This window comes from Salvelinus fontinalis, chromosome 35 (assembly GCF_029448725.1).
Source record: "Salvelinus fontinalis isolate EN_2023a chromosome 35, ASM2944872v1, whole genome shotgun sequence".
Taxonomy (NCBI): domain Eukaryota; kingdom Metazoa; phylum Chordata; class Actinopteri; order Salmoniformes; family Salmonidae; genus Salvelinus; species Salvelinus fontinalis.
Window position 1 is genome coordinate 36,465,000 of NC_074699.1, and position 8,574 is coordinate 36,473,573.

The window sequence follows — 8,574 nt, forward strand, 5'->3', positions numbered from 1 at the left end:
GAAGCAACACTGATTGACAATAAATTTCACATGCTGTTGTGCAAATGGAATAGACAAAAGGTGGAAATTATAGGCAATTAGCAAGACACCCCCAAAACAGGAGTGGTTCTGCAGGTGGTGACTACAGACCACTTCTCAGTTCCTACGCATATCCTTCCTGAGCAGTATGACGGCTGCGTGGTCCCATGGTGTTTATACTTGCGTACTATTGTTTGAACAGATGAACGTGGTACCTGCAGGCGTTTGGAAATTGCTCCCAAGGATGAACCAGACTTGTGCAGGTCTACAAAGTTTATCTGAGGTCTTGGCTGATTTATTTTGATTTTCCCATGATGTCAAGCAAAGAGGCACTGAGTTTGAAGGTAGGCCTTGAAATACATCCACAGGTATACCTCCAATTGACTCAAATGATGTCAATTAGCCTATCAGAAGCTTCTAAAGCATGACATAATTTTCTGGAATTTTCCAAGCTGTTTTAAAAGCACAGTCAACTTAGTGTATGTAAACTTCTGTCCCACTGGAATTGTGATAGTGAGTTATAAGTGAAATAATCTGTCTGTAAACAATTGTTGGAAAAATTACTTGTGTCATGCACAAAGTAGATGTCCTAACCTACTTGCAAAAACTACAGTTTGTTAACAAGAAATTTGTGGAGTGGTTGAAAAACGAGTTTTAATGACTCCAACGTAAGTGTATCTTCCGAATACAACTGTATTTACACAGACACACACACAGACACAGAAACACACACATTTGGTTTTACTGTCCTTGTGGGGAGCTAAAATTGATTTATATAATTTTTTCCCTAATTTCTAACCCCAACCCCAACCCTAACCCTAAACCTGACCCATAACCCCTAATCCTAATCCTAAACCTGACCCCAACCCTAAACCTAACCCCTAACCCTAAATCTGACCCCTAACCCCTAATTCTAAACCTGACCCCAACCCTAAACCTAACCCCTAGTCCTAAACCTGACCCCTAACCCCTAGTCCTAAACCTGACCCCAACCCTAAACCTAACCCCTAACCCTAAACCTGACCCCTAACCCCTAATTCTAAACCTGACCCCAACCCTAAACCTAACCCCTAGTCCTAAACCTGACCCCTAACCCCTAATCCTAAACCTGACCCCAACCCTAAACCTAACCACTAACCCTAAACATGACCCCTAACCCCTAATCCTAAACCTGACCCCTAATCCTAAACCTGACCCCAAAACCTAAACCTAACCCCTAAACCCAAAATAGAATTTGTCCTCATGGAGACGTCCTTGTTTTACTGTCCTTGTGAGGATTTCCAGGTACCCACGAGTATAGTAATGTAACTAACCCTAACCCTGACCCTGACTAGGTACCCACGAGTATAGTAATATAACTAACCCTAACCCTGACCCTGACCAGGTACCCACGAGTATAGTAATATAACTAACCCTAACCCTGACCAGGTACCCACGAGTATAGTAATATAACTAACCCTAACCCTGACCAGGTACCCACGAGTATAGTAATATAAGCATGTGACATGCCACACACACATCACCCCAACACACTAGACACACCACATGTGCTGTAACTCTGTGGTGAGTAATGCAGTAGTCCTTCCCAACACACTACACACCACATGTGCTGTAACTCTGTAGTGAGTAATGCAGTAGTCCTTCCCAACACACTACACACCACATGTGCTGTAACTCTGTAATGAGTAATGCAGTAGTCCTTCCCAACACACTACACACCACATGTGCTGTAACTCTGTGGTGAGTAATGCAGTAGTCCTTCCCAACACACTACACACACTACACACCACATGTGCTGTAACTCTGTGGTGAGTAATGCAGTAGTCCTTCCCAACACATTACACACCACATGTGCTGTAACTCTGTAGTGAGTAATGCAGTAGTCCTTCCCAACACACTACACACACTACACACCACATGTGCTGTAACTCTGTGGTGAGTAATGCAGTAGTCCTTCCCAACACACTACACACCACATGTGCTGTAACTCTGTAATGAGTAATGCAGTAGTCCTTCCCAACACACTACACACCACATGTGCTGTAACTCTGTAGTGAGTAATGCAGTAGTCCTTCCCAACACATTACACACCACATGTGCTGTAACTCTGTAGTGAGTAATGCAGTAGTCCTTCCCAACACACTACACACACTACACACCACATGTGCTGTAACTCTGTAATGAGTAATGCAGTAGTCCTTCCCAACACACTACACACCACATGTGCTGTAACTCTGTAGTGAGTAATGCAGTAGTCCTTCCCAACACACTACACACACTACACACCACATGTGCTGTAACTCTGTGGTGAGTAATGCAGTAGTCCTTCCCAACACACTACACACACTACACACCACATGTGCTGTAACTCTGTGGTGAGTAATGCAGTAGTCCTTCCCAACACACTACACACACTACACACCACATGTGCTGTAACTCTGTGGTGAGTAATGCAGTAGTCCTTCCCACCACACTACACACCACATGTGCTGTAACTCTGTGGTGAGTAATGCAGTAGTCCTTCCCAACACACTACACACCACATGTGCTGTAACTCTGTAATGAGTAATGCAGTAGTCCTTCCCAACACACTAGACACCACATGTGCTGTAACTCTGTGGTGAGTAATGCAGTAGTCCTTCCCAACACACTACACACACTACACACCACATGTGCTGTAACTCTGTGGTGAGTAATGCAGTAGTCCTTCCCAACACACTACACACCACATGTGCTGTAACTCTGTGGTGAGTAATGCAGTAGTCCTTCCCAACACACTACACACCACATGGGCTGTAACTCTGTGGTGAGTAATGCAGTAGTCCTTCCCAACACACTACACACCACATGTGCTGTAACTCTGTGGTGAGTAATGCAGTAGTCCTTCCCAACACACTACACACACTACACACCACATGTGATGTAACTCTGTGGTGAGTAATGCAGTAGTCCTCCCCAACACACTACACACACTACACACCACATGTGCTGTAACTCTGTAGTGAGTAATGCAGTAGTCCTTCCCAACACACTACACACACTACACACCACATGTGATGTAACTCTGTAGTGAGTAATGCAGTAGTCCTTCCCAACACACTACACACACTACACACCACATGTGCTGTAACTCTTTGGTGAGTAATGCAGTAGTCCTTCCCAACACACTACACACCACATGTGCTGTAACTCTGTGGTGAGTAATGCAGTAGTCCTTCCCAACACACTACACACCACATGTGCTGTAACTCTGTGGTGAGTAATGCAGTAGTCCTTCCCAACACACTACACACACTACACACCACATGTGCTGTAACTCTGTGGTGAGTAATGCAGTAGTCCTTCCCAACACACTAAACACCACATGTGCTGTAACTCTGTGGTGAGTAATGCAGTAGTCCTTCCCAACACACTACACACCACATGTGCTGTAACTCTGTGGTGAGTAATGCAGTAGTCCTTCCCAACACACTACACACACTACACACCACATGTGCTGTAACTCTGTGGTGAGTAATGCAGTAGTCCTTCCCAACACACTACACACCACATGTGCTGTAACTCTGTGGTGAGTAATGCAGTAGTCCTTCCCAACACACTACACATACTACACACCACATGTGCTGTAACTCTGTGGTGAGTAATGCAGTAGTCCTTCCCAACACACTACACACACTACACACCACATGTGCTGTAACTCTGTGGTGAGTAATGCAGTAGTCCTTCCCAACACACTACACACACTACACACCACATGTGCTGTAACTCTGTGGTGAGTAATGCAGTAGTCCTTCCCAACACACTACACACCACATGTGCTGTAACTCTGTGGTGAGTAATGCAGTAGTCCTTCCCAACACACTACACACCACATGTGCTGTAACTCTGTAATGAGTAATGCAGTAGTCCTTCCCAACACACTAGACACCACATGTGCTGTAACTCTGTGGTGAGTAATGCAGTAGTCCTTCCCAACACACTACACACACTACACACCACATGTGCTGTAACTCTGTGGTGAGTAATGCAGTAGTCCTTCCCAACACACTACACACCACATGTGCTGTAACTCTGTGGTGAGTAATGCAGTAGTCCTTCCCAACACACTACACACCACATGGGCTGTAACTCTGTGGTGAGTAATGCAGTAGTCCTTCCCAACACACTACACACCACATGTGCTGTAACTCTGTGGTGAGTAATGCAGTAGTCCTTCCCAACACACTACACACACTACACACCACATGTGATGTAACTCTGTGGTGAGTAATGCAGTAGTCCTCCCCAACACACTACACACACTACACACCACATGTGCTGTAACTCTGTAGTGAGTAATGCAGTAGTCCTTCCCAACACACTACACACACTACACACCACATGTGATGTAACTCTGTAGTGAGTAATGCAGTAGTCCTTCCCAACACACTACACACACTACACACCACATGTGCTGTAACTCTTTGGTGAGTAATGCAGTAGTCCTTCCCAACACACTACACACCACATGTGCTGTAACTCTGTGGTGAGTAATGCAGTAGTCCTTCCCAACACACTACACACCACATGTGCTGTAACTCTGTGGTGAGTAATGCAGTAGTCCTTCCCAACACACTACACACACTACACACCACATGTGCTGTAACTCTGTGGTGAGTAATGCAGTAGTCCTTCCCAACACACTAAACACCACATGTGCTGTAACTCTGTGGTGAGTAATGCAGTAGTCCTTCCCAACACACTACACACCACATGTGCTGTAACTCTGTGGTGAGTAATGCAGTAGTCCTTCCCAACACACTACACACACTACACACCACATGTGCTGTAACTCTGTGGTGAGTAATGCAGTAGTCCTTCCCAACACACTACACACCACATGTGCTGTAACTCTGTGGTGAGTAATGCAGTAGTCCTTCCCAACACACTACACACCACATGTGCTGTAACTCTGTGGTGAGTAATGCAGTAGTCCTTCCCAACACACTACACACACTACACACCACATGTGCTGTAACTCTGTAGTGAGTAATGCAGTAGTCCTTCCCAACACACTACACACCACATGTGCTGTAACTCTGTGGTGAGTAATGCAGTAGTCCTTCCCAACACACTACACACACTACACACCACATGTGCTGTAACTCTGTGGTGAGTAATGCAGTAGTCCTTCCCAACACACTACACACCACATGGGCTGTAACTCTGTAGTAAGTAATGCAGTAGTCCTTCCCAACACACTACACACACTACACACCACATGTGCTGTAACTCTGTGGTGAGTAATGCAGTAGTCCTTCCCAACACACTACACACACTACACACCACATGTGCTGTAACTCTGTGGTGAGTAATGCAGTAGTCCTTCCCAACACACTACACACTACATGTACTGTAACTCTGTGGTGAGTAATGCAGTAGTCCTTCCCAACACACTACACACACTACACACCACATGTGCTGTAACTCTGTGGTGAGTAATGCAGTAGTCCTTCCCAACACACTACACACCACATGTGCTGTAACTCTGTGGTGAGTGATGCAGTAGTCCTTCCCAACACACTACACACACTACACACCACATGTGCTGTAACTCTGTAGTGAGTAATGCAGTAGTCCTTCCCAACACACTACACACCACATGTGATGTAACTCTGTGGTGAGTAATGCAGTAGTCCTTCCCAACACACTACACACACTACACACCACATGTGATGTAACTCTGTGGTGAGTAATGCAGTAGTCCTTCCCAACACACTACACACACTACACACCACATGTGCTGTAACTCTGTGGTGAGTAATGCAGTAGTCCTTCCCAACACATTACACACCACATGTGCTGTAACTCTGTAGTGAGTAATGCAGTAGTCCTTCCCAACACACTACACACACTACACACCACATGAGCTGTAACTCTGTGGTGAGTAATGCAGTAGTCCTTCCCAACACACTACACAACACATGTGCTGTAACTCTGTGGTGAGTAATGCAGTAGTCCTTCCCAACACACTACATGTGCTGTAACTCTGTGGTCAGTAATGCAGTAGTCCTTCCCAACACACTACACACCACATGTGCTGTAACTCTGTGGTGAGTAATGCAGTAGTCCTTCCCAACAAACTGCACACCACATGTGCTGTAACTCTGTGGTGAGTAATGCAGTAGTCCTTCCCAACACACTACACACCACATGTGATGTAACTCTGTAGTGAGTAATGCAGTAGTCCTTCCCAACACACTACACACACTACACACCACATGTGCAGTAACTCTGTGGTGAGTAATGCAGTAGTCCTTCCCAACACACTACACACACTACACACCACATGTGCTGTAACTCTGTGGTGAGTAATGCAGTAGTCCTTCCCAACACACTACACACACTACACACCACATGTGCTGTAACTCTGTGGTGAGTAATGCAGTAGTCCTTCCCAATACACTACACACACTACACACCACATGTGCTGTAACTCTGTGGTGAGTAATGCAGTAGTCCTTCCCAACACACTACACACCACATGTGCTGTAACTCTGTGGTGAGTAATGCAGTAGTCCTTCCCAACACACTACACACACTACACACCACATGTGCTGTAACTCTGTAGTGAGTAATGCAGTAGTCCTTCCCAACACACTACACACCACATGTGATGTAACTCTGTGGTGAGTAATGCAGTAGTCCTCCCCAACACACTACACACCACATGTGCTGTAACTGTGTGGTGAGTAATGCAGTAGTCCTTCCCAACACACTACACACACTACACACCACATGTGCTGTAACTCTGTGGTGAGTAATGCAGTAGTCCTTCCCAACACACTACACACACTACACACCACATGTGCTGTAACTCTGTGGTGAGTAATGCAGTAGTCCTTCCCAACACACTACACACACTACACACCACATGTGCTGTAACTCTGTGGTGAGTAATGCAGTAGTCCTTCCCAACACACTACACACCACATGTGTTGTAACTCTGTGGTGAGTAATGCAGTAGTCCTCCCCAACACACTACACACACTACACACCACATGTGCTGTAACTCTGTGGTGAGTAATGCAGTAGTCCTTCCCAACACACTACACACCACATGTGCTGTAACTCTGTGGTGAGTAATGCAGTAGTCCTTCCCAACACACTACACACCACATGTGCTGTAACTCTGTGGTGAGTAATGCAGTAGTCCTTCCCAACACACTACACACCACATGTGCTGTAACTCTGTGGTGAGTAATGCAGTAGTCCTCCCCAACACACTACACACACTACACACCACATGTGCTGTAACTCTGTGGTGAGTAATGCAGTAGTCCTTCCCAACACACTACACACCACATGTGCTGTAACTCTGTGGTGAGTAATGCAGTAGTCCTTCCCAACACACTACACACCACATGTGCAGTAACTCTGTGGTGAGTAATGCAGTAGTCCTTCCCAACACACTACACACACTACACACCACGTGTGCTGTAACCCAGTAGTGAGTAATGCAGTAGTCCTTCCTCACCTGTAAGCCAGAGAGCCAGATGTGCTGGAGAATGACCTGGTACCTGTAGAAGGACAGAGGAAGAGGAGATGGGAAGGACTAGCTTTAAACTCCAGGGGTCAGTTGGATCAACCTATCAAGCATCTCAGGGTAGGAGTGGTGGTCTAGGATCAGGTCTCAGGGTAGGAGTGGTGATCTAGTATCAGATCTCAGGGTAGGAGAGGTGGTCTAGGATCAGGTCTCAGGGTAGGAGTGGTGATCTAGTATCAGGTCTCAGGGTAGGAGAGGTGATCTAGTATCAGGTCACAGGGTAGGAGTGGTGGTCTAGGATCAGGTCTCAGGGTAGGAATGCTGGTCTAGGATCAGGTCACAGGGTAGGAGTGGTGATCTAGTATCAGGGCTCAGGGTAGGAGAGGTGATCTAGTATCAGGTCACAGGGTAGGAGTGCTGGTCTAGGATCAGGTCACAGGGTAGGAGTGGTGATCTAGTATCAGGTCTCAGGGTAGGAGAGGTGATATAGGTTCAGGTCACAGGGTAGGAGTGCTGTTCTAGGATCAGGTCACAGGGTAGGAGTGGTGATCTAGTATCAGGTCTCAGGGTAGGAATGCTGATCTAGGATCAGGTCTAGGATCAGGTCTCAGGGTAGGAGTGGTGATATAGGACCAGGTCTCAGGGTAGGAATGCTGATCTAGGGTCAGGTCTAGGATCAGGTCTAAGGGTAGAAGTGGTGATCTAGGATCAGGTCTCAGGGTAGGAGTGGTGGTCTAGGATCAGGTCTAGGATCAGGTCTCAGGGTAGGAGTGGTGGTCTAGGATCAGGTCTCAGGGTAGGAGTGGTGGTCTAGGATCAGGTCTCAGGGTAGGAGTGGTGATCTAGGATCAGGTCTAAGGGTAGGAGTGGTGATCTAGGATCAGGTCTCAGGGTAGGGGTGGTGGTCTAGGATCAGGTCTCAGGGTAGGAGTGGTGATCTAGGATTAGGTCTCAGGGTAGGAGTGGTGGTCTAGGATCAGGGCTCAGGGTAGGAGTGGTGGTCTAGGATCAGTTTTCAGGGTAGGAGTGGT